The following is a 27644-nucleotide window of genomic DNA, read 5'->3' as shown; positions in this document are numbered from 1 at the left end:
TAATTCGTAGATTCTGACTATAGGGTATGCTTTTAAGAAGCGGTTCAGAATGGGAACTAGTTGCATGTATAATTGTGTTCCCTGCTGATGGTTTTCTGTAAAGAGAAGAATTGATTGTGCCATTATCTAGAAATATTTCCACATCCAGTTTGGCTGCAATTCATTGTGAATTTTTTTTAATTCATTAACTGAGATAGCTTGTAAGAACTGCCCAAGTTCATCCTTAGTACCGGAACAAAACAACATCATCAATAAAGTGATACCATGATATAATATTATTCACAAATTTATGAAGGTCTTCATGAGCAAAAAGGTCTCTCTCCCATCCCCCCAGGTACAGGTTGGCAAACAATGGGGCACACCTGGTCCCAAAATATATCATAATGAGAAACCTGTGATGTTACCATTGTCATAATATTGTTATTTGATACTTCTATTTGTATGTTTCCCTTTGTATTGGTAAAACTCAAAAATAGAGCAAACCAATCAATAAACGCTTCTTGCAATTTTTTTTTTTTTTTTACCAAAAATATGTAGAAGAATACCTATCGGCCTAAAATGAGAAAAAAAATGTGGGATATTTATTGTAGCAAGAAGTAAAAGATATTGTGGTTTTTTTTTAAATTGACGCTTTTCTTTAGTTTGTAGCGCAAAAAATAAAAAACTGCAGAAATGATCAAATACCACCAAAAGAAAGCTCTATTTCTGGGAAAAAAAGGACGTCAATTTTGTTTGGGTACAACGTTGTATGATCGCGCAATTGTCAGTTAAAGCAAGGCAGTGCCGTTTTGCAAAAAATGGCCTGGTCATTGAGCAACCAAATCTTCCGGGGCTGAAGTGGTTAAAGTGCTGTGATGTATTCCTAAGTAACAAAAGATGTATGGTGTTACAATCTGCAATACAACAGGCCAAGAGTATTCTTAAGGCTGCATTCACACCTTTCAAAACACTTGTAAAACGCTCATCTCAAAAGTTAAAAAACGCCCAACAAGCAAAATCCCATTAATTTAAATGACCCCTGTTCACATCTAAGCATCTGTCACTTGAAGCAAAATGTCTGAAGCTCAAAAAAGTACATGAGCTTTATTTTTTAGGTAGATTACAGGCATGTTATTGCTTTTTACATTGGTGACCTCTGGACCTCAATACACCTGTACAAAAACACTGCAAAAACACCAAAAAAATTCCAGAAAAACGCCCTAAAAAATGTCTGTAAATGATCCGCTCAGGTGTGAATGCAGCCTAAAGCCTGAGGCCCCGTACACACGACAGAGGAACTCGACGTGCTTGGCACGTCGAGTTCCTCGTCTCGTTTTGGGATGAAGCCGCCGAGGAGCTCGGCGGGCCGCCTTCTCCTATAGAACAACGCGGCCAACGAGAAAATAGAGAACATGTTCTCTATTTTCTCGTCGAGCTCCTCGGCGGCTCCATCGAGCCAAAACTGTACAGACGACAGAGATTCTCGGCAGAATCCGGGTTTTGACCGAGTTTCTCGGCGAATTCTGCCGAGAATCTCTGTCGTGTGTACGAGGCCTTATACACACGATCAGAATTTCCAATGGAAAAAGTCTGACAAACTTTTTCCATCTGAAATTCCGACCGTGTGTATGCCCCATCGGAGAAATTCCATCGGAAATTCCAATGAATTCCATCGGAGTTTAAATATAGAACATGTTATATTTTACTCGGATGGAATTCCGTCGGAATTCCAATGTGCTTTTGGCCGGGCAAAAGCCTCATTGTGTGTACGCGGCATTAGAGTCAACAGTAAACATTTTTTTTCTAATTATTCAGTTCTTTTTTTTTATATGGTCACGCTATATTACACAATTTTGCAGAAAGTACATCAATTGCCTTGAGGTTTGATCATTTCTGGTCCATTTGCTCTTGGATTCTGTTTTAATTTCACTTTTGGGCGTTCTCCAAAATGCTATAGGTGGTTCCTCCTTAACTTTATCATGCAAATGATTGACACATTTTACTCGTTGCCAGTTGCTTTGAGATATTAAGATATTCATGAAGAAATAAGTATAAGAAGGCAAGAGACACAGTTTATATCAGTCTTCGTATGCCAGTATGTTAACCTGGTTGACCCATAATGCATCTCATGGTTAGATTTAATTTATGAATATTTGTTTTTCCTTAAATTGATGTCATACTCAATTATTAAAAGTATCACATCATTCCCTTTATATTATATGATAACCTCTTTTCATATTTAAAACCCCTACAATATTAGATTTTATGTGCATCTTTTTTTTGTAGATCTAAGTCCTATTTGTATATTAATTCATATGGTATATCTATTCTTTCATTTTATGTACAACATATTTTTTTAATCGTGATAAATGGGATATGTCTCTTTAGTTTATGATAAATTGAATCTATCATCATTAGTTTTATATATATATATATATATATATATATATATACTTTTTATGATGCTTTATTATAGAACTTGGATAGGTAGTGGGTAATTGTAGGATACTCCAGTTACCCTTAGCAACAATTTAAGGACACTGAACATTCTCTGGTAGAACTACAAGCCAAGCCACCATAGAAATAAAGAGTGGACTGGACTTTGAAGTAGCGACTTGAGTAGATTTATCTCCCTCTGTGGACAGTCCTTTCACTGGGAATTGAATAGACAAAGTTCTTCAGGACACCAAACACAATGCTCACGTTAAACCTGTTGACTCTAGCACACAAGGGACTGCTTCAGCATGCAGTCTCTAGGATCTCTCTCTCACCAATCTGTACCCACTAATGTCCTTGGAAATATTAGTCTCTTCCTTCCAATATCCTTGCAACACTTTTACTCTGTGATACCAGACTAAATTCTCAGACGACAGTCCTCCAGGTTGTCTGCCTGAAGCCTCTATAGTCTGCAAACACTAAGGCCGCGTACACACGGTCGGTCAAAACCAATGGGAACGGACTGAAGGACCGGTTCAATTTAAGAACTTGCTTTAAAATTGAACCAATGGACGCCGGAACCGATAGGTCAAAACTGGCGGTTAGTATGAAAAAGCATCGGTTAAAAACATGCTCAGAAACAAGTCGACGCATGCTTGGAAGCATTGAACTTATTTTTTCTCAGCACGTCGTTGTGTTTTACGTCACCGCGTTGGACTCAATCGTTTTTTTAACTGATGGTGTGTAGGCACATCAGACCATCAGTCAGCTTCATCGGTTAACCTTTGGACCTTTCTTATCGGATGGACTGATCGTGTGTACGCGGCCTAAGAAGTACACAGAAGTCCTAGGGAGCTAGCAGCCCCCTAGGCTGTGATCTCAGTCTTAGAAAAAAGACTTGGCTGCTCAATGGCTCAGAGTATTTATACAGATTTCCAGTCACCATCTGGGCATCTACCCCCAAGGATTGGTCAGGACTGTATGAATTTTCAGGTGCTAATTAGATTCCTGCACACCAACTTCCAGAATTTTTTTGTAAAGCCTGGGGGAAGCAATTTATTTTGCAGGCACATATGCCACGTAAAAGAAAAAACAAGAAAACTGCGCTGCAACACAATGATCTTAAGGCAGCAGCTAACGTGCGAAGTACACAATAAACATAAAAAACAAAAAGCTGCGCCACATATGCCACGTACACACGATTAGACATTCTGACAAGAAAACCGTGGATTTTTTTCCGACTGAATTTTGGCTCAAACATGTGTTGCATACACACGGTTACACACAATTCCGAAAGTCAAGAACGCAGTGACGTACAACACTACAACGAGCCGAGAAAAATTAAGTTCGATGCTTCCGAGCATGTGTCAACTTCCATGCATGTTTTTTTGTGCGTCGGAATTGCATACAGACAATCAGCATTTCCTCCAAGAACTTTTCTTGTCGGAAAATTTGAGAACCAGCTCTTAAATTTTTTTTGGCAGAAAATGCGACAGAAAAAGCCAGATGGAGGATACACATGGTCGGAATTTCTGACTAAAAGCTCACATTGAACTTTTCTTGTCAGAATTTCCGCTTGTGTGTATGCGGCAAAAGACATAGAACAGGCCAGAACAATCAACACAGCCAGACTGATTACAGCGAGCCAATACTAAATTTAGCTAACAATGAACTGCAGCTCCACTAGATACAGTGTGACATAACTAATCCTAGCACGTATTTAGGAGGGTGCTACATAGGTGTTATATGTATAATAACAATATGGATATATTATCTATACCATGTTTTTAAGGACAAGGCATTGTATACACTTTTCATCTGATTCTACATTGAAATAAACCTTTATCTTATGCTTTCTCAACTAGGGATCCTCCAGAGGTTTGCTAGGGGTAATTAAGCAATTTCTGCCTCTCATGTATGTAACCACTGAAACCAATAATCCTTTTAGGTATCTGTAAGTTAGCATCCTTCCAACTAAGCACCATCGTAAAAATAATTTGTCCCACTAACCACCATGCACTGTGAACTGAAAATGTAATAATTACTGGCATGAGTTCCCTAAGACCTGTAAGTTATTTCAAGGGTTCCCTCAAGTTTGGAAAGTTGAAAAAGGTTGCTCTATCTGGACCACAATATCACGGTGTGGCTGTTTAACCCTAGACTCACCCATAATCTTAATTTATCTGAGCACAGTGAATGCATACTGTATAAAGAAGGATATAACATATACAGAGCACAGCAGGAAAGTGTTGAAAGTGGTTTCTCTGGAATCGACTCAAGCTTATTGGCAATCATTTTTATCCCCAAGTCTAACAAGGTGTTGAGTGATAAGTCACTGGGATGGGAACTTTACCTCAGAAAACAAGGTTAAATTGTTCTGGACCAATGCCACACTAAATAAGTAATTTTTCAGAAATTGGAACTGATGCCTCAGGGCTTTTTATCATAAAAACAAGCTTGGTAAAGTAAAGTGTGGGAAGGTGCAATTAGTGGACTAAAGGTGTTGATGGTACCTGTTTGGGAACGCCCCGAGTTTAGTAAGCAGTGAAAGAGATAGAATCTTTTTAAAAGGAGGTTTGTGCTAAACCTTCATTGGAATAGGTGTCATAGTCTGGAACAAAGTGCTAATACTAATTCAAAAGGGACAAAAATGTCCGATAGGTAAGTCACCATCCACTAAAGGGAAAACAGTACAGAGGAATGCAGTTATAAGTGGCAAAATTGCAGTGCACATCCAAAATTATAAAAAAAAACGAATGGTATAAAAAAAAGTGGATTGGACAACAAATTCTGATTCTTATAATTTTAGAAAATGTAATTAAATAATATCATTCTTTGACAACATGTCAAAAAACAGGATTGCGTGATAACAAGTCTTTTTTTTTTCTTTCCATTTCTTTAGGCAAAGGATCAGACAAGAGGCAAAATTCAGCATATCGAGGGACATTTTTGAGAAATTTGGATAAGAAAGAAGAAAATATTGGTGATCATAGTTAAAAGATCAGATGAAGGAGTTGGAAAATAATATTTCAGGACCCACAGTTGGTCACTCTTCTCTATTGCAGAAAGAAGTTACAGTTGAAAGCTGCATTGGGGTCCAGCCACCAATTTTATTTTCCTATAAGTTCATCTTTGGTCAAGGTCTCTGCCAGATGGATACATTAAGCTGCCATGGGGTACCGGCCACCAATTGACTTTTTTTAGCGCTTATTTTTTTATCAAGGTGTCTGGCCAGATGGATACATGCCAGTAGTAAAGCATGGCTACGCCCCAGTAGTTGTGGTATAACTCAACAGGAGAAACTCGTCTGTCATTTTTTAATTCCTGTATTTACAGACTGCCAATATATAAAAACTGTAATATAGTTAAGTGTTCCACAAAGCACATAAATTGTCCTATACTAGTCTTTTTTTCGTGCATCTTTCATGAATTCTTTGGGAATAACCAGTCTTCGTTTGTAAGAATGCTAGCTGTGCTGCCTGGCAGGGCTGTCTGGATCACAAGACTTTCTAAACAGAATTAAAAGTTGACAGGTAAGACACTTTGCTTATGTGAATTTTGCTTAATTGTGTTCCCTATGTTAAGAATGTTGCCAATAAATGTTAGCCAATTACGTTTATTTAAACCCAATCACCGTTATTAATTCATCCCTTTGCCAGTAAGATTTCTTGTACATATCCTTTCTTTTTTAGCAACATTAAGATCTTGCTGCAAATAACCGATGGCCATGCCAGTCTCCCTCCCTTCTTGGAGCATTCTAACCATGGCAATGGGATAGGTATTTTGTGTCTCTCAGCTCAGCCTTCACCCGACCCTGCTCGGATGTAAAGTAGGAAGACAGAGCACATAATCCATGCATCCTAATTTTGTTAGTCGATGCAGCCATGCCCCCTCAATCAATGTGACCATGTTTCATCCAGTCAACTCCCCTTCTCCACCACACTCAGAAAGAGGGATGGGAAGATAGCTAAGTGTTGAATACATTTTAAAAATGAAGGCAGCAGCCTCTTTTTTTTCGGAATATTGTACTAGCATGCAAACATTTGAATGCCTTATGTCGTGTACACGATCGGTTCGTCTGATGAAAACGGACCGTTTTCATCGGACGAACCGATCGTGTGTGGGCCCCATCATTTTTTTTCCCATCAGTGAAAAAAAATAGAACCTTTTTTAAATTTTACTTATGGTTAAAAAACTGATAGAAAAAAACAATCGTCTATGGGGAAATCCATCGGTCAAAAATCCACGCATGCTCAGAATCAAGTCGGCGCATGCTCCGAAGCATTGAACTTAATTTTTCTCAGCACATCGTTGTGTTTTACGTCACCGCGTTTGAAAACAATCGGATTTTTAACCGATGGTGTGTAGGCAAGACTGATGAAAGTCAGCTTCATCGGATATCTGATGAAAAAAAAATACATAAAGTTTGTGTAGCAAGTATATTTATTTTAAATTCTCATTCCCAATTAAAATTATTTAGCCAGTGCTTTGCACTCTGGAGGCAATTTTTACCCAGTATCTAGGTCTCAGGTGGAAGGCAATCAGTCTTGTGCAGGTTCCTGGTTCTTTTTCTGAGCAAAGGCTTTATAAAGTCATCTGGCCAGGCAAGTGTAATAGCAATAAATGAATTTTGCTAAAAGAGCTGCTTAAATTAATACAACATAAATCACATTTAAGTGGACCTGTGCCCAGGTATGGACATTAACCACTTGATCACTGGGCACGTAAACCCCCTTAATAACCAGACCAATTTTCAGCTTTCGGTGCTCTCACAATTTGAATGACAATTACTCAGTCATACAACACTGTACCCAAATGAAATTTTCGTCCCTTTTTTCACACAAATAGAGCTTTCTTTTGGTGGTATTTAATCACCGTTGGGTTTTTTATTTTTTGCGCTATAAGAGAAAAAAGACTGAAAATTCTGTAAAAAAAATGAATTTTTCTTTGTTTCTGTTATAAAATTTAGCAAATTTAGTATTTATTCTTCATTCTTTTGCATAAATGTGAAAGATGAAGTTACGCCGAGTAAATAGATACCAAACATGTCACCCTTCAAAATTGCACACGCTCGTGGAATGGCGCCAAACTTTGCTACTTAAAAATCCCCATAGGCGACGTTGCAGGGTATTGCAGAGTATTGTGGGGTATTGCAGAGTATTGTGGGGTATTGCAGAGTAGTATGGGATATTGCAGAGTATTGTGGGGTATTGCAGAGTAGTGTGGGGTATTGCAGAGAAGTGTGGGGTATTGCAGAGTAGTGTGGGGTATTGCAAAGTATTATGGGGTATTTCAGAGTATTGTTGGGTATTTCAGAGTATTGTGGGGTATTTCAGAGTAGTGTGGGGTTTTTCAGAGTAGTGTGGGGTATTGCATAGTAGTGTGGGGTAGGGTTGTCCCGATACCACTTTCAAGTAGTCGCCGATACCAAATACCGATACTTTTTTTTAATGTCATGTGACCGTTTTCAAACCACAATACAGACCAAAGATATTTTCTTTAGAATTATGAAGAACTGGTACATCATGGTGTGGGGCTGTTTTTTAGCATACGGTACTGGAAAACTACATATCATTGAAGGAGTGATCACTGTCAGTGCAGCTCATCGGTGCCAGTGCCCAAAAGTGCAGCTAGCCAGTGCCACCTATCAGTGCAGATCAGTGCCCATTAGTGCATCAGTGCAGGGAGGCAGCTTATTAGTGCATCTCATCAGTGCCACCCAATCAATGTCAGTGCCACCTATCAGTGCCATCCATTTATGAGTGCCATTCAATCAATGCCATTGCCACCTATCAGTGCCATCCAATGGTGCCATCCAATTTGTGTTCGGAAAAAAAAAAGTATTCTATTTTGGTATCGGGAGTATTTGCGCGAGTACAAGTACTAGTGCAAATACTCGGTATCGGTCCCGATACCGATACTGGTATCGGTATCTGGACAACCCTAGTGTGGGGTATTGCAGAGTATTGCACAGTATAGGTGTGTAGTATTGCACAGTATGGGGCAGGGATGGCTAAGCAGGGATGGATGGCTGGCTGGATCTGTGACTGTATGTGTCACAGATCCAGCCCACAGCACTCGTGCTGCATTTGCTCTCTCCCCCCTCTCCTCTCACACTGTACTGTTCGGTACAGAGAGGGGAGGGAGGAACCGGCGTCATCACATGACGCCGGTTTGTTTACAAGTGATCACTCCGTCATTGGACGGAGCGATCACGTGGTAAACCGCCGCTATCAGCGGCGATTTACCGTGATCCGTGATGTCACGGACATTCCCGTGTGCGCACCCCATGGACGTCCTCCCAGAGTTAAGCAACCGCCTTGTAGACGTATATTGTCTATAGGGCGGTTTTTAACTGGTTAAATGATTTACATATTCGTAATATTAACAAGCAATACAAGGGGGAACATTTTTACATAATTTAAGAGTATATAATCTGTCATGCCTGTTACAGATAGGTATCGACTGGATTTCACAAACCTTAGAATACTCTAATCTGCCACCAGAATCTGAAATGAGTCGTCCTTTTGACTGGAAAGCTGTTCTCCACAGCTAACTGAACTCTTTACCCAATAATCTCAAATATAATCTATTGATCTGGGACACAGTCTGATGAAAGTCAGCTTCATTGGATATCTGATGACATTTTTTTTACATAAAGTTTAAGTATGTGTAGCAAGTATATTTATTACATATTCGTAATCTTAACAAGCAATACAAGGGGAACTTTTTTACCTAATTTATAAACTTTTAATCTGTCATGCCTGTTACAGATAGGTATCGGCCCAGATTCACGAATCTCAGCGCATCAATAGGCGGGCGTATCGCAATGCAGATACACTAGACCGTCGAAACGTAGAGAGGCAAGCTGCCTATTCAGCAAGCAAATGCGCGCTGCGATGCGCCATCGTAATGTAATTTTGATGGCGTAACCCGACGTAATTCAAATTGGGAAGGAGGTGGGCGTGATCCATTTAAATGAATCGTGACCCCATGCAAATTAAGGTCCGAACGAACGGCGCATGCGCCGTCACGTGATCGCATCCCCCGCGTCCCACTGCGCATGCGCCCCAATTCGCCGATCGTAGTCCCCCCCACGATAACCCAGCCCACCGTTTCCGCCCAGGGCATAAATCCGCCCAGACATGCGCCAGTCAAGTGCAAAAGTACACCTGCTGGTTTTGGTCGTTTGGTGTGGCTACTTTTGCTTTGTTCAGATCAAAAAAGATGTCTGAGGCTGGCACGAAAGATAGGAGGGAAAAAAACTTTCTTATTGAGGAGAAGGCGGTGATTATTGATGCCATGAGGAAGTATAACAAGTTCCTCCACGGCAAGGAAAGTGGCTCGACCAGCAAGGTCCGTAAGGATCAAATCTTGGCACAGATTGCAGCGGAGGTGAGTGCCCTTGGCTATGCCAACCGGACCCCAGACAAGATCGCCAAGAAGATCAACGACCTGCGGCGTCTTGTGAAGGAGAAGGTGGCCAAGATAAAAAAACACAGTAGGGGCACCGGAGGTGGACCAGCCCTGAAACTAAGACTGACACCTGATGAGGAGGTCATTGCCAGGTGCCTGGAGAAGGAGCAGGTGGAGGGCCTGGAGGGCTTCGAGTCAGTTGATCAGCCCTTGAGGACAGGTGAGTATGTTTTTTCTTTTATCTGGTGTATAGCATGTGGGGGGGGGGAGTGAATATGTGACAAGTGTGTGGGTCCACCAACATATTACTGTTTTGTGTCATCCACAGATATGCAGGATGAAGCGGGCCCATCCTCGGCTGCTGGCCAACCAAGCCAATCCCAGGATACCAGTGTCCACACCTCTCCATTAGAGGAAGTGGAGGAGGAGCACGGGCACCTGGATGATGGCATATATCTGGGGGATGAGACCACCGTCGCTGGACCCTCCCATACCTCCATAGGGGATACCCCCCCAAGGGACTCCAACTTCATTGTAACCCCCCCAAGGGCCTCCACCCTTTTGGGAAGCCCCCTAAGGGCCTCCGACCTTTTGGGAAGCCCATCCTCCCTAAGGGAAGTTCCCTCAGGGTCCTCCCCATACATTCGTCCCCAAGCCTCACCTGCACCCAGGAAGGCAACTAGGAAGACGAGGGGTGATCCTGATGCCTTAGAAGCCACTTTGGCTATGGACCTGGCCAGGCAGACCCAACATGTGGGTTCTGTTGCATGTGATATGCGCCGGGTGGCAGCCAGCCTGGCCTCCATGCATCAGACCCAGGCTGCTTTCACTGCCACCATGAGTGAAAATGTGCAGGAGCTCAGTGCCAACAGCACTGCGTTGGTGACCTGCGTTAGGGACCTGGATGACACTAATTCAGGCCTTGTGGCAGAGGTCAGGAGCCTGGGAGTGGCCATACAGGCCAATACAGCAGCCATTGAGGCGGTGGGGAATCAGACCACTGCGGTCCTCACCCGCATAGCCCTGGCTTTAGAGGGTATCCAGGCAGCCAGGGAGAGACCGGGGGATGTTCCTCCTCCCAATGACCCACCCCCCCCACCCGCGGCTGCCCCCAGGCAACAGAGGGCACGGAGCCTTGGCACTAGGCGTAGTCCACGTCGGGCCAGATGAGTGCCATTTAGATTATTTTATTTTTATATTCTATTTGATTTTTTGTTATTAATTGATACTCATGATATGAGTGAGATTTTTTTATTATGATACTCAATTGGAGTTGTATTTATTTTATTTTTATTTGGGATATATATATTGACAAATATTTTCTGAAAAACATACAGCAACATAATTGGAGCCTTGACGTGGCGTTGCTGCTCCCAAGTACCGCACGGTGTACTTCGGTCTAATCCAATTTATTGGTGTTTGGGGGGGGGTGTGTTAGGGACCACAGTGGGGTGCATGCGTGCATTAGCATTGTGACATGTTTCATGTGCGTGTTGCACGTGAAAATAAGCCTTCCACGAGGCATCTCCTGACTGCTCTTCCCTCTGCAGACGGGGGACCCTCGGGTGGGGGGGGAATGTCTGGTTCGGGGGTCAGGTCATGACGGACTTCAATCTGCAGGCCCCTTCTCATTGCGAAATTGTGCAAAATGCAACATGCCCCGATTATCTGGCACACAAAGTCTGGGGCATACAACAGTGTACCCCCAGACCTATCTAGGCATCGGAACCGTGACTTCAGGAGGCCAAACGTGCGCTCCACCACTCCCCGGGTACGTATATGAGCCTCATTGTAGCTTCTTTCTCCTGGTGTTTGTGGGTTCCGGAATGGAGTCATGAGATGGGGTCCCAGGGCATATCCAGAGTCACCTGTAAGGGAAAAGACAGGAGGATGTTAGTCATGCATGTGCCCCTCGTGATGTCAGCATCATGGGGGGGGACAGTAATGCCTGACACCCATGTCACTCACCAACCAGCCAGCTGTCCCCATACACGTTCTCTTCAAATTGTCTTGGGATGTCACTTTGCCGGTAGATAAAGCTGTCATGGGTGGCCCCAGGGTGTTTAGCACATACGTGCCATATGAGGCCTTGAGCATCGGTTATTACTTGTACATTAATGGAATGCCAATTCTTCCTGTTACGGTACATATGTTCAGCGTCACGGGGGGGCTGGAGTGCCACGTGAGAACAATCAATGGCCCCCACAGTGCGTGGAAATCTGGCTATTTTAAAGAATTCGGTTCTTGCCTTTGCCTGCTGGACCTCCTGGGTGGGTCTCACAATGTGGTGGGACATCCGTCTCAGGATAGCGGGTACAACTTGGTGCACGCACCTACTCATTGTGGATTGGGACATCCCAGCCAAATTTCCACTGGTTCTTTGAAATGATCCACTGGCCAAAAAATGCAGGGTTGCCATGACCTTGAGCAGTGGCGGCACTGCTTGTGATCGATGTGTTGGGTTGGTGAGGTCATCCTGCAGGGATCGTACTATTTCCATGATGGCTTCAGTGTCAAATCTCAACAAGCGAAACACCTCCGATTCCACCATGCCAAAGAGGTCCATGCGATCTCGGGGTACCCTCTCCTGTGCCCTCCTCCTCCTCCTGCGTGCTCGTAGACGCCGTAGTACTATGACCACGGCTGCCCCTGACATGTTGGCACACAGATGTGTTGTCCTGCAAGTGTTGTTGCTCAGCTCTTCTGTCACGCTGCTGCTGTTGCTGCTCTCCAGCTGACCTGTGCAAGTCCGTTGCAAAGTTACCCCTGCTTTTATGAAGGGTAACTTTAGATCGGGCTAGCAGCTTACGCGCACCGCGCGTAGCCTACGACGGACAATCGTACGCATGTGAATCGGCATTTCGCCCTCATTTGCATAATTGAATAGCTAATCAATGGGAACGAAGACTACGCCTAGCCTAAATATGCGCCTAAGTTTCGCCGGCGGAGGACAGTTGCGTTGGACGGGTGAAGCCTAAGTTCACGTGTATGTGCTTCTGTGGGTACCGCGCATCGATACGACGGCGCACATCTACACTTACGCCGCGTATCTCGAGATACACCGTCGTATCTGCTTCGTGAATCTGGGCCTTCGACTGGATTTCACAAACCTCACAATACTCTAATCTGCCACCAGAATCTGAAACGAGTCGTCCTTTTGACTTGAAAGCTGTTCTCCACAGCTAACTGAGATCTTTACCCAATAATCTCAAATATAATCTATTGATCTGGGACACAGTCAAAACCTGACAGGAGTCTCCCCATACAGTGGGGAAACTAGATTTTTGTAAATGTGTCCACTTACAAAGAAAAAAAGGGTCTATAATGTTTTTCATATGTGTATTTTAAATTAGTTAAACAAAATATAAATCAAAAATCCTGAAAAACACATGATACAAATGTTATAAATTAAGTTGCAGTTCAGTGAGTAAAACAAGTATCTGATCCCCAAGCAAAACATGACTTAGTACTTGATGGAGAAACCCTTGTTGGTTACATAGTTACATAGTTACATAGTTAGTCAGGTTGAAAAAAGACACAAGTCCATCCAGTTCAACCACAAAAAACAAAATAAAAAAACACAGTAAAATCCTATACACCCAACTCCATACCCACAGTTGATCCAGAGGAAGGCAAAAAACCCCAGCGGAGCATGATCCAATTTGCTACAGCAGGGGAAAAAATTCCTTCCTGATCCCCCGAGAGGCAATCGGATTTACCCTGGATCAACTATACCTACAAATCTTAGTACTCCGTTATATTCTGTACATTTAGGAAAGAATCCAGACCTTTCTTAAAGCAATCTACTGAGCTGGCCAGAACCACCTCTGGAGGGAGTCTGTTCCACATTTTCACAGCTCTTACTGTGAAAAAACCTTTCCGTATTTGGAGGTGAAATCTCTTTTCCTCTAGACGTAAAGAGTGCCCCCTTGTCCTCAGTGATGACCGTAAAGTGAATAACTCAACACCAAGTTCACTGTATGGACCTCTTATATATTTGTACATGTTGATCATATCCCCCCTTATTCTCCTCTTCTCAAGAGTGAATAAATTTAGTTCCTCTAATCTTTCCTCATAGCTGAGCTCCTCCATGCCTCTTATCAGTTTGGTTGCTCTTCTCTGCACTTTCTCCAGTTCTCCTATATCCTTTTTGAGAACTGGTGCCCAAAACTGAACTGCATATTCCAGATGAGGTCTTACTAATGATTTGTACAGGGGCAAAATTATATCTCTGTCTCTGGAGTCCATACCTCTCTTAATACAAGAAAGGACTTTGCTCGCTTTGGAAACCGCAGCTTGGCATTGCATGCCATTATTGAGCTTATGATCAACTAAAACCCCCAGATCCTTCTCCACTACAGACCCCCCCAGTTGTACTCCCCCTAGTATGTATGATGCATGCATATTCTTAGCCCCCAAGTGCATAACTTTACATTTATCTACATTAAACCTCATCTACCACTTAGTCGCCCAATCAGACAGAGCATTGAGGTCGGCTTGTAAATTGGAGACATCCTGTAAGGACGTTATTCCACTGCATAGCGTTTCTTGTAGTTGGTGACCAGGTTTGCACACATCTCAGGAGGGATTTTGGTCTTGAGCTTCTCTAAATCCTTAAAGTGTTTGTTAACCCCCCCCCCCCAAAAAAAGATTCTGCTTCTTTAAAGCATGTTACACAGCACAGTGCTTGTGCTGTGTAATTTGGCCCCCTGTATCACCTGAAATATGTGGCTGATCCTGCCTGGCTATGCCCTCCCCCCTGTAAGCTGACCATGGTGTAACATGGCTGTTGAGCCCTGACACTGTGCTCAGATTACGTACCTCCGTCATCTGCAGCCCTGCTCTATCCTTCTCTGTGCTCTTGTGTCCTCCTCCCTGCTCCCCTCTCTGCCTGTCAGCTCTGTGTTTGTGCCTGACCCCCCCCCCCCCCCCCCACTGCTCAAATAACAGTTCCTGACGCCGGATTAACTACCTTTCTCCATCCTCTGTGTAATTATGTAATGTTCCCTTGTGACTGTGCTTTGTAACAATAAGCAGCTATATACCTGTTTTGCGAGTGCTGATTGGCAATCATGTGACCCATTGCTCTCTCCTCTCTCGCATGACAGCTGCAGCAGACGGAGCCACCTCTCTCCTCCTCCCCTCCTGAAAATGTCAGCGGGGGATTCTCTGCTCCGCCCACTGCAGCTGTCAGACTGAACAAGGAGAGAGGCGGGGGGTCATGTGATCGCAGATCAGTGCTTACAAAACAGGTAAATAGCTGCTTATTTTTACAAAGCACAGGGAAGATTACATAATTAAACAGAGTGGATGATGTAAAGTACATATAGTGGCTTAACAACCACTTTAAGGTTTCTTGGCTGTCGCTCGCCACCTTGAAATTTAAGCTCCCACATATGTTTTTTATAGGATTAAGGTCTGGAGACTGGCTAGGCCACTCCCTGACCTTAATGTGCGTCTTCTTGAGCCACTGCTTTGTAGCCTTGTCAGTATGTTTTGGGTCATTGTCATGCTGGAAGACCCATCTTCGGTGTTCTGGCTGAGGGAAGAAGGTTCTCAATCAAGATTTTGCAATGCATAGCCCTGTTTATTGGTCCATCAATGTGGCAAAGTCGATCTGTACTTTTTGCAGAGAAACAGCCCCAAAGCATAATGTTTCCTGTAGGGATGGTGTTCTTAGGGTCATAGTCAGCATTTTTCTTCCTCCAAACATGGCGAGTCGAGTTAATGCCAAAGAGCTTAATTCTGGTCTCATGTGACCAAAGCACTTTCTCCCAATCCTTCTCGGAATTATTTAGATGTTCATTGGCAAACTTCAGACGAGCCTGTACATGTGCCTTCTTGAGGATGGAGACCTTGCGGGTGCTGCAGGATTTCAGTCCATGGCTGCGTATTGTGTTACCAATGGTTTGTTTGATGACTGTGGTCCCAACTGCCTTGAGATAATTTACAAGCTCCTTCTGTGTAGTTCTGGGCTGAACCCTAACTTTTCTCACAATCATTCTTACCCCATGAGTAGAAATCTTGCATGGAGTCCGTGATTTATGGTTATTTTGTATTTCTTCCGTTTGCGAATAATCACTCCAACAGTTGTCTCCTTCTCACCAAGCTTCTTGCTGATGGTCTTGTAGCCCATTCCAGCCTTGTGCAGGTCTACAATCTTGTCCTTTAACAGCTCTTTGGTCTTGCCCATGAGGGTGAGGTTTCATTGGAAGAAAGAGATTCTGTGGACAGGTGTCTAAAGGCCTGTACACATGATCAGACTCTCCGACAACAACGGTCCTACAGATGTGTTTTATCGGACAATCCGACCGTCTGTATGCTCCATCGGACAATTGTTGTTGGAATTTCCACGGACAAATGTTGGCTGTGCATGCTTTGAAACTTTCCGACAACAAATGTGTAACGCCGGATCATCCGATCGTGTGTACACAAGTACAAACACGCATGCTCCGAACCAATGCTAACCATGAGACAACATTAGCAGAAGTTCCCCAAAGGGTGGCGCTAAAGAGCAGAAAAAACATGTAGTATGTCTATTACATCACTACGTTTTTGTTTGTTGGGTGAAAATGTTCTGCTGTGTGTATGCATACCAAGTTCACGGCCAACGTCCCTTCGGACAAAAATCCGATCGTGTGTAAGAGGCTTTATACACATAACAAGTTGTCTTTAGAAGCACCTTCTGAGGCCGGGTACACACGGGCAAACATGTACGATGAAACCGGTCCGTCGGACCGTTTCCACCGTACATGTCTGCCCGGGGACTTCTGTACGATGGCTGTACTAACCACCGTACAGAAGTCCGCGCGTAAACAATACGCGGGGCGTGTCCGCGCCGTCGCCACGGCGATGACGCTGCGACGTGGGCGGGCCTGCCTTTTAAATGCTTCCACGCATGCGTCAAAGTCATTCGACGCATGCGAGGGACGGCGGGCGCTCGGACATGTACGGTAGGTCTGTACTGACGACCATACATGTCCGAGCGGGCAGGATTCCAGCGGACGGTTTTAAAACAAGTCCAGGAATATTTGCCCGCTGGGAAAAGGCCCGGCGGGCAAATGTTTGCTGGAATTCTGCCCGCTCGCGCCTACACATGACCGAACATGTATGCTGAAACTGGTCTGCGGAACAGTTTCAGCATACATGTTTGGTCGTGTGTACGGGGCCTTAAATTGACAGGACTAATCTGTGTACCACATGAGCACACACTGTAGCCAGTCTGAAGGAGCCAAGATTATTGTTGGTTGGAAGGGGATCAAATACTCACTGAACTGCAACTCAATTTATAACATTTATATCATGTGTTTTTTCTGGATTTGTGGTTGATATTCTGTCGGGGCAAAAGTGTCTTCTGTGCAAAGCAAACTTCTGTACCCTGCACCCTATGCCTAACACCCTCCTGTGTATTATGCAGTCCTGTGCCCAGCGCTCTGTGTATTATGCAGTCCTGTGCCCAGCGCTCTGTGTATTATGCAGTCCTCTAACAATAAATCTATTTTTTTTTTATTATTTCCAGTTTATTTTATTTTAATTTATTTTGTATTATTATTTTTTTTTCTTTTCTTTTTTAATTTTTTCACTTTTTCTTATTTTATTTCTTTAAAATTTCCTCTATAATTGTCCATATATATTTTTAATTCTAAATGGTATTGGAAATCTTTTATATATGTTTATTGCATTATGTATCAGTAAAGCCAAACAGACTTGGTTGCATGTTTGGGCTATTGTTATTAAAGTTTTCTACTTGGCAACAGAAAATTATGTAAGAGGAGGAAGTTGGTGTGTTTTTTCACACAGACCGTAATTGGTCGCTTTTGTCCTCCCCAGAGGGAGGAGTTTTCTTCCCTCAGATATAAATAGATTGAAATAGAACTAAAGTGATGTCCTTTGATAACGCCCTGGAGGAGCGAAACGCGTCAATGTAACTCCCGGTTTGTGGCAACCAGTGACGCAATTTTTGCCTTCGTGGAATGCACGCCATACAGCGGTGATCTCGGATGTTTTTTCTGAAGCCTTTCTTTGCCAAGAATCATTCCTGCTGTAAAGTATTTTCTTGGAAAGAGCTTTTATGAGGAACCACATACACATCCCCAGATCAGTAGATCACTGCTTTATTTGATCCCAGACTGCGAAGCTGAGGATCTATTATTTTTGGTGAGTGGGGTCACCGAAGGGGGAATCACCTTACTTTCGTGGAAGCATCTGAGTAATTTTTCACTGTTCAATGTAGCACTGAAGCACTTTATACATTGTGTGATAATATGTTGTTGTTTATTTTATGTCAAGAAAAAAATATTGATATATTGTGCACCTAGCACTAGGATGTGTACTGTTTGATATAGGCTGCTAGTGCTGCTCCATATTCTTTATCACATTATGCAGGCCTCTGCCCAGCGCTCTGTGTATTATGCAGTCCTCTGTTCAGTGCTCTGTGTATTATGCAGTCCTCTGAAACCTGCACTCTATACCTAACACCCTCCTGTCTATTATGTAGTCATGAACCCAGCTCTCTGGGCCAGATCCACAGCCAGCCGCCGTAACTTATCTTTTCCCATTTAAGTTACACTGCCGGAAAATTTCTACCTAAGTGCCCGATCCACAAAGCACTTACCTAGAAATTTTCGGGTGTGTAACTTAAATTCCGCCGGCGCAAGGCGTTCCTATTCAAATGGGGGCGAGTCCCATTTAAATTAGGCGCGCTCCCGCGCCGGACATACTGCGCATGCTCGTGACGTCATTTAAAAAAATAAATAAATAACAGCGTCGCGGGTAAGAAGGGTCTACTTTTACAAGGTGTAAACAGTTTACACTTTGTAAAAGCAGCCCTAATTTTACACATGCAACTTAATACTTACGGAGAAAAAACGAAGCGTAAAAGCTTTGTAGATCTCCGTAAGTGCTAATTTGCATACCCGAAGCGGCATTTCGACACAAAATGCCCCCAGCGGCGGATGCGGTACTGCATCCTAAGATCCGGCAGTGTAAGTCCTTACACATGTCGGATCTTCTGCCTATCTTTTGGAAACTGATTCTGTGGATCAGTTCCAAAGATAGAAACAGGGATACAACGGCGTATCAGTAGATACGCCGGCGTATCCCTTTTGAGGATCTGGCCCATTGTGTATAATGCAGTCCTGTGCCCAGCACTCTCTGTATTAGGTAGTCCTGAACCCAGAGCTCTGTGTATTATGCAGTCCTGTGCCCAGCGCTCTGTGTATTATGCAGACCTGTGCCCAGCGCTCTGTGTATTATGCAGTCCTCTGCCTAGTGCTCTGTGTATTATGCAGTCCTGTGCCCAGTGCTCTGTGTTATGCAGAGCACTGGGCATAACACAGCGCTCTGTGTGTTATGCAGTCCTGTGCCATTTGGCAATAAAAAAATATGTCCCCGGATTTCATTTTAAATATCTGGTCACCTTACTTTAGTAGCTGACCCTCCAAGGGTGGAGTTCTGGTTAATTCAAACAGTGTACCCTCTAGGTAGCAGCAGTGGCTGAGCTCACACTCTCAGAGTGACTAAGAGAGAGCACAGTGCATGTGCAGGGTTTGAACAAGCCAAATCAATATTATTTTTAAGGCTATGCACTCAATGTCAGCCGGCCGTAAAAATCCTAACACAGCAGCAGACACACATGACACACGCTTCATTGATGGTAACTTATTTTTACTGTGCAAAATTCCCAAAATAATTTTTGGCAAGGGTTCAGCTCTAAAGGGCTTTTCTGCTTGTTTATAATATGTGCATACTTTAGTAGGCATAGTCTGGGCACAGGTTCAAATGAATGTTTGATCATTGATACCAGACAGTTTGTTTTTGCATCTAGATTGAATTCCTCCGGAAAGCAAGTCTTTAGAAGTTCCTAAGTTCCTGGCTAGGCAATCTGGCAGGAAAAACACAATCCACAGGTGGTATCAAAATCTTTCTTCAAGCAAAATAATGCATTTATTTTTCTTATTGGTGTTCTCTATGTGAAGAATTCTGGGCCAGATTCAGAGAGAACTGCGGCGGCGTAACGTATCGTCTTTAAGTTACACCGCCGCAAGTTTTTAGCGCAAGTGCCTGATTCACCAAGCACTTGCGTGTAAACTTACGGCGGTGTAACGTAAAGCCTAGTGACTGGGAAAAAACCATGGGAATCAATCTCACCTTCACTGAGATCCCTTCATTGGTTGCCAGTAAAAGACAGAATCACTTTCAAGGCACTCTGTCTAATACATAAGTGTATTCAAGGCAACGCCCCCCAATATCTATGCGAAAAAATAAAATCCCATAACCCCAATCGCATTCTGCGATCCACCAATCAAAACCTCCTCCAGATACCCAAAGCCAGATACAAGTCCAAAGGAGATCGAAGATTTGCAATCCAAGGACCCCGCCTGTGGAATGCACTACCAACCACCATCCGACTGGAGTCGGACCACTTGGCCTTCAGGAGAAAGATTAAAACCCATCTCTTCTGAGGTCAAGGGGTTCCTTACCCATGAAATGGATACAGCGCCCAGAGGCGATTCAGTTCGCATGTGTTGCGCTTTACAAGTCTCTCACTCACTCACTCCTATTATTCGGTGGTGGATCTCCTATTAACTTTTCTTCATACAGTCACTTTGATATGGGCTTATTCACTTAAAGTTTGGAATGCTCCACGGACCTTTTATGCACTATTTGTTTTGTTTTCATAATTTTCACTTTAAAAAACACTTATGGTGTTTTTTTCAGCAAATTTTATCTGTCAAAAGATATGTTGTAATTTTTTAGCGCTACGTCTGTTTTTCTATTGTTCTTTTTCGCAAAATTAGTCTGTTTTGTGGTGTTGGCTGCTATTTATTCATTTACGTTTAGAGACAGCGCGGTGTATATACATATTTGTATATATATTTTTTATGCTTCTAGCATCTGACTGGATAGTCAATTTCAGATTGAATTTGTTGATAGACAAATACAGCATAAAATCAGATAGTTCATTAGCCGTGCCAGTCCAGATGACCAACACGTCATCGATATACCGCCACCACAACAAAATGTATATCGAGGCGCCGTCATCTCATGACGAGGAATCTGATACTGAACAAGCTCCAGAACCTTGTAAATTTAAAGTCACAAAAATTCCCCAACCTCAAGACATGCCCTGCAGTCTGGGCCTTTCTCAAGCAGACTAAAAAACAAATTGAAAATCTTACTCTTCCCAAGTCCATGGAAAACAATCTATCTCGAATCCAGCATCAGGCTCTCACAAATATTATTTCAAATGATGAATTAATTATTAAGCCATCGGATAAGGGAGGTAACGTGGTCATCATGAATAAAGCCCAATACATAATAATGTGTAACAAAATTCTAAATAACAAAGAGTGGTATAGGGTAGCACCTTATGAAAACAGGAACAGGAAGCACAAGCTCTCTATTCCCGACTGTTACAAAGGGGGTACAGTAAAAAGGTATTGAAAACATATTTAATCAGCCATATGTTATGAATATATTATTATGTTATATTATTTAAATATATTGTATTAAGGGATATTATTATTATTATAAATATATATTTATATAATGTTACATTGTGTGTATATATATATATATATATATATATATCGCTCTGCTCCTGTTAAGCAGACGCTATGTGTAAATTTAGGGGTTATTTGAGCTGTAAATGTCTCAGAGTGATTATGTAAATTGTTGCTTCTGTTCTAATTCAGCTGTGTTGTGTGCATTTCCCACTTGACAGTAGGTGTCGCTGTCACCACAGGTCAGTGTTGTAAATACAGCAGGCTGGGTGCATTGAGTACTTGTTCCCCAGAGGCAGCCCATTGGGAGTGTTCTTGCCGCTGTGCATTCTGGGAAAGGATAGTTAAGGGACAGACGCCATTTTCTGGTCTCTCTGAACTGATGGCCCTCCTGACCTAAGGCATGTCATAGCTGTTCTTCTGCCTCAGGGCCTGCTGGCCCGAGGCTGTGTTACTGGAAGTAGGCCCAGGAGTTTCTGGGGTCTACTGGCCCAGGGGTGGTCCTGTGCTGTCTTGCCTGCTGGGAGAAGCCAAGCAATTGGAGGAGCCAGGGGAGGAAATTTTCTGGGAGAGGACCGAGCAAACGGCTGGTATCACAGGAAAGGGCCTGGTGACTCAATTGGAGGACGCATCCTAACCAACCCAAAACCATTGCACAAAGCAGGTAAGCATGACAATTTTCATAAGCCCCCCTTATACTTACCTGAGCCATATCTTGATCCAGAGATGTGCACAAGAGCAACAGTGCTTTTGGGTCACTTTATCCTCATTTGCTCACAAAGCAGCAGGAGCAATTGGCTCCTGATGCTGTCAATCACAGCCATTGATCCAATGAGGAGAGGGGAGGGGCAGGGCCAAGCAACACTGTGTGCAAATGGACACATGGGAGCGAGCCTATTTGAGTGCCCCCATAGCAATAAACTTGTTATTGGGGGCACTCGGCAGGGGGGAGGAGTCAGGACCACCAGCGGAGTACCTAAAAAGGAGAGGATCAGGGCTGAGTCTACAAGCTATGGTGCCAATCACTGAAAGTGTATCACACCTGATGTATCATTTCTTCAGACACTAACAAGCCAGGAAAGTACAAATACCCCCCAAATTACCCCTTTTTGAAAAGTAGACATTCCAAGGTATTTAGTAAGAGGCATTGTGAGTTTGACAAAATTGTCACATTAACAGGTTATTTTCTCTCATGCACCATATGCATACTTGCAACTACACCCCAAAATACATTCTGGTACTCTTCCTGAGTATGGCAATATCACATGTGTGACTTTTTCACAGCGTGGTCACATACAGAGGCCCAACATGCAGGGAGCACAATCAGGTGTTCCAGGGGCATAAATTACCCATTTATTTTCTTGACTACCTACAATTGTGAAGGCCCTAGAGCACCAGGAAAATGGAAACTCCCACAAAATTACCCCATTTTGGAAAGCAAACATCCAAACACATAATCTAGGAGGCATAATGAGTCTTTTGAACATCTTGGGCTAGATTCAGAAAGACTTACGACGGGCATATCAGTAGATACACCGTCGTAAGTTCGAATCCGTGCCGTCCTATCTTTAAGCGTATGGTCAATTTGAGATACGCTTAACCACTTAAGCTCCGGACCAATACGCTGTCTAAAGACCAGAGGTGTTTTTACAATTTGGCAATGCGCTGCTTTAACTGGTAATTGCGCGGTCATGCAATGTTGTACCGAAACGAAACTTGCGTCCTTTTCTTCCCACAAATAGAGCTTTATTTTGATGGTATTTGATCGCCTCTGCGATTTTTATTTTTTGCGATATAAACGCAAAAAGACCGTAAATTTTGAAAAAAAATGATTTTTCTTATAACAAAAAGTAAAAAAAATCGAATAAACTAAATTTTAGTCAAACATTTAGGCCAAAATGTATTCAGCCACATGTCTTTAGTAAAAAAAATCGCAATAAGCGTATATTTATTGGTTTTCGCAAAAGTTATAGCGTCTACAAACTAGGGTACATTTTCTGGAATTTACACAGCTTTTATTTTATGACTGCCTATCTCATTTCTTGAGGTGCTAAAATGGCAAGGCAGTACAAAACCCCCCCAAATGACCCAATTTTGGAAAGTAGACACCCCAAGGAAACTGCTGAGAGGCATGTTGAGTCCATTGAATATTTAATTTTTTTGTCCCAAGTGATTGAATAATGACGAAAAAAAAAAAAAAAAAAATGTTTACAAAAAGTTGTCACTAAATGATATATTTCTCACACATGCCATGGTTATATGTGGAATTGCACCCCAAAATACATTCTGCTGCTTCTCCTGAGTACGGGGATACCACATGTGTGGGACTTTTTGGGAGCCTAGCCGCATACGGGGCCCCAAAACCCAAGCACCGCCTTTAGCATTTCTAAGGGCACAAATTTTTGATTTCACTCCTCACTACCTATCAAGGTTTCGAAGGCCATAAAATGCCAAAATAGCAAAAAAAAAAACCAAATGACCCCATTTTGGAAAGTAGACACCCTAAGCTATTTGCTGAGAGGCATGTCGAGTCCATGGAATATTTTATATTTTGACACAAGTTGCGGGAATATGACAAACTGATTTTTTTTTGCACAAAGTTGTCACTAAATGATATATTGCTCACACATGCCATAGTTATATGTGGAATTGCACCCCAAAAGACATTCTGCTGCTTCTCCCGAGTACGGGGATACCACATATGTGGGACTTTTTGTGAGCCTAGCCACGTACGGGGCCCCGAAAACAAAGCACCGCCTTCAAGATTTCTAAGGGCATACATTTTTGATTTCACTCCTCACTACCTATCACTACCTATCACAGTTTTGAAGGCCATAAAATGCCAAGATGTCACACAACCCCCCCAAATGACCCCATTTTGGAAAGAAGACACCCCAAGCTATTTGCTGAGAGGCATGTTGAGTCCATGGAATATTTAATTTTATGGCCCCAAGTGATTGAATAATGACCAAAAAAAAAAAAAAAAAATTTTTTACAAAACGTTGTCACTAAATGATATATTTCTCACATATGCCATGGGCATATGTGGAATTGCACCCCAAAATACATTCTGCTGCTTCTCCTGAGTACGGGGATACCACATGTGTGGGACTTTTTGGGAGCCTAGCCGCGTACGGGACCCCGAAAACCAATCACCGCCTTCAGGATTTCTAAGGGCATAAATTTTTGATTTCACTCCTCACTACCTATCACAGTTTCGAAGGCAATAAAATGCCAAAACAGCACAAAACCCCCCCAAATGACCCCATTTTGGAAAGTAGACACCCCAAGCTATTTGCTGAGAGGCATGTTGAGTCCATGGAATATTTAATTTTTTTGCCCCAAGTCACTGAATAATGACCAAAAAAAAAAAAATACAAAACGTTGTCACTAAATGATATATTTCTCACACATGCCACGGTTATATGTGGAATTGCACCCCAAAATACATTCTGCTGCTTCTCCTGAGTACGGGGATACCACATGTGTGGGACTTTTTGGGAGCCTAGCCGCGTACGGGGCCCCGAAAACCAAGCACTGCCTTCAAGATTTGTGTGAGTGAAATCAAAAATTTATGTCCTTAGAAATCTTGAAGGCGGTGCTTGGTTTTCGGGGTCTCATACGCGGCTAGGCTCCCAAAAAGTCCCACACATGTGGTATCCCCGTACTCAGGAGAAGTAGCAGAATGTATTTTGGGGTGCAATTCCACATATAACCATGGCATGTGTGAGAAATATATCATTTAGTGACAATGTTTTGTACATTTTTTTATTTTAATTTTTTTTGGTCATGATTCAATCACTTGGGGCAAAAAAATTAAATATTCCATGGACTCAACATGCCTCTCAGCAAATAGCTTGGGGTGTCTACTTTCCAAAATGGGGTCATTTGGGGGTTTTTTGTGCTATTTTGGCATTTTATGGCCTTCGAAACTGTGATAGGTAGTGAGGAGTGAAATCAAAAATTTGCGCCCTTAGAAATGCTGAAGGCGGTGCTTGGTTTTCGGGGTCCCGTACGCGGCTAGGCTCCCAAAAAGTCCCAAACATGTGGTATCCCCGTACTCAGGAGAAGCAGCAGAATGTATTTTAGGGTGCAACTCCACATATAACCATGGCATGTGTGAGCAATATATCATTTAGTGACACATTTTTCTTTTTTTTTTTTTTTTTCTCATTATTCAATCACTTTGGACAAAAAAAAAAAAAATCAATGGACTCAACATGCCTCTCAGCAGTTTCCTTGGGGTGTCTTCTTTCCAAAATGGGGTCATTTGGGTTTTTTTTGTGCTATTTTGGCATTTTATGGCCTTCGAAACTGTGATAGGTAGTGAGGAGTGAAATCAAAAATTTACACCCTTAGAAAGCCTGAAGGCGGTGATTGGTTTTTGGGGTCCCGTACGCGGCTAGGCTCCCAAAAAGTCTCACACATGTGGTATCCCCGTACTCAGGAGAAGCAGCAGAATGCATTTTGGGGTGTAATTCCACATATGCCCATGGCATGTTTGAGCAATATATCATTTAGTGACAACTTTGCGCAAAAAAAAATATATATATATATATATATTTATATTTCCCGCAACTTGGGTCAAAATCTAAAATATTCCATGGACTTAAGATGCCTCTCAGCAAATAGCTTGGGGTGTCTACTTTCCAAAATGGGGTCATTTGGGGGGGTTTTCAATTGTCCTGGCATTTTATGCACAACAATTAGAAGCTTATGTCACACATCACCCACTCTTCTAACCACTTGAAGAAAAAGCCCTTTCTGACACTGTTTGTTTACATAAAAACATATTATTTTTTTGCAAGAAAGTAAAGTTGAACCCCCAAACATTATATATTTTTTTAAAGCAAAGGCCCTACAGATTAAAATGGTAGGTGTTGCAAAAAAAATTTCCACACAGTATTTGCGCAGCGTTTTTTCAAACGCATTTTTTGGGGAAAAAATACACTTTTTTTTATTTTAAAGCACTAAAACACACTATATTGCCCAAATTATTGATGAAATAAAAATTATGATCTTAGGCCGAGTACATGGATACCAAACACGACATACTTTAAAATTGCGCACAAACGCGCAGTGGCGACAAACTACATACATTTTTAAAAGCCTTTAAAAGCCTTTACAGGTTACCACATTAGATTTACAGAGTAGGTCTACTGCTAAAATGACTGCCCTCGATCTGCCCTTCGCGGTGATACCTCACATGCATGGTGCAATTGCTGTTTACATATGACTCCAGACCGACGCTTGCGTTCGTCTTTGCGCAAGAGCAGGGGGGGACAGGGATGCTTTTTTTTATTTTTTTATTTTTTTATATATTTATTTCGCTTTTTTTATTTTATTTGTTAACTGTTCCTTCCATTTATTTATTTTTTTACCATTTTTATTGTTATCTCAGGGAATGTAAATATCCCTTATGATAGCAATAGTTAGTGACAGGTACTCTTTTTTTTTTTTAAATGGGGTCTATTAGACCCTAGATCTTTCCTCTGCCCTCAAAGCATCTGACCACACCAAGATCGGTGTGATAAAATGCTTTCCCATATTCTCAATGGCGCCGTTTATATCTGGGGGGGGGGACATTCCCTCCCACTGAATGTAAAAGCAGTCTAGAGGCTAATTAGCCGCTAGGACTGCTTTTACATGAAAGCCGACCGCTGGCTGAAAAGAATGATACCAAGATGATGCCTAAACCCGCAGGCATCATTCTGGTATAACCATTCAAAGTCCTGCAACATACCAGTACGTTGATGGTTCTTGTTGGACATGTATTGTAATCTTTTTTTTTTTCATGCAGTCTGTTGGCTGAACAAAAAAAAGATTGATCGGTGGGTATGCCCACCATTAGAATACCTCCCTTCATCCACCCACTTCTAATGATGGGCATACATGCACCATTTATATATGCCGAAGCATGGGGGCATCCTCCCGCAAAAAAGTTATGCCGCGTACGGTCGGACTTTTCTATGCCGCGTACACACGGTCGGACTTTTCTATGCCGTGTACACATGGTCAGACTTTTCCACAGGAAAGCCTCCGTAGGAATGTCAACCGTATGTACGCGGCATTAGGAGCAAAATCGCTCCTCCGCCCCTAATGCCCCCATGCTCCGGCATATATGCTCTTTTTTGAACTGTAGTGGTGAAATCACCTCCTACAGCATTGGAGTCGCGGCTTTATATATCGTGGGAGCAAACGCTGTTGCTGTCACGCTAAATAAATCCGCACTGCAACTGAATGGCGTACCTGCTAAGCAAATGATGGTTAACATTAAAACAAAGTAACATTCCAGTATAACAGTAAGAT

General features: G+C 42.6%; 1 protein-coding gene across 1 annotated transcript in view; it reads left to right on the top strand.

The window, feature by feature from the left end:
• Positions 1-4998: 4998 nt before the first annotated feature.
• LOC120936136 (cytochrome P450 2K4-like) overlaps positions 4999-27644 on the top strand; it is a 121448-nt gene continuing 98802 nt past the window's right edge. The window contains exons 1-2 of the mRNA XM_040348269.1: positions 4999-5076; positions 5318-5948. The gene's annotated coding sequence lies outside the window, so the exon portion shown is untranslated. The remainder of the gene's footprint in view (positions 5077-5317; positions 5949-27644) is intronic.

Source organism: Rana temporaria, chromosome 4, assembly GCF_905171775.1.
Source record: "Rana temporaria chromosome 4, aRanTem1.1, whole genome shotgun sequence".
NCBI lineage: Eukaryota > Metazoa > Chordata > Amphibia > Anura > Ranidae > Rana > Rana temporaria.
The sequence above is the reverse complement of the archived record's forward strand: the minus strand, read 5'-3'. Positions and strand labels throughout refer to the sequence as shown.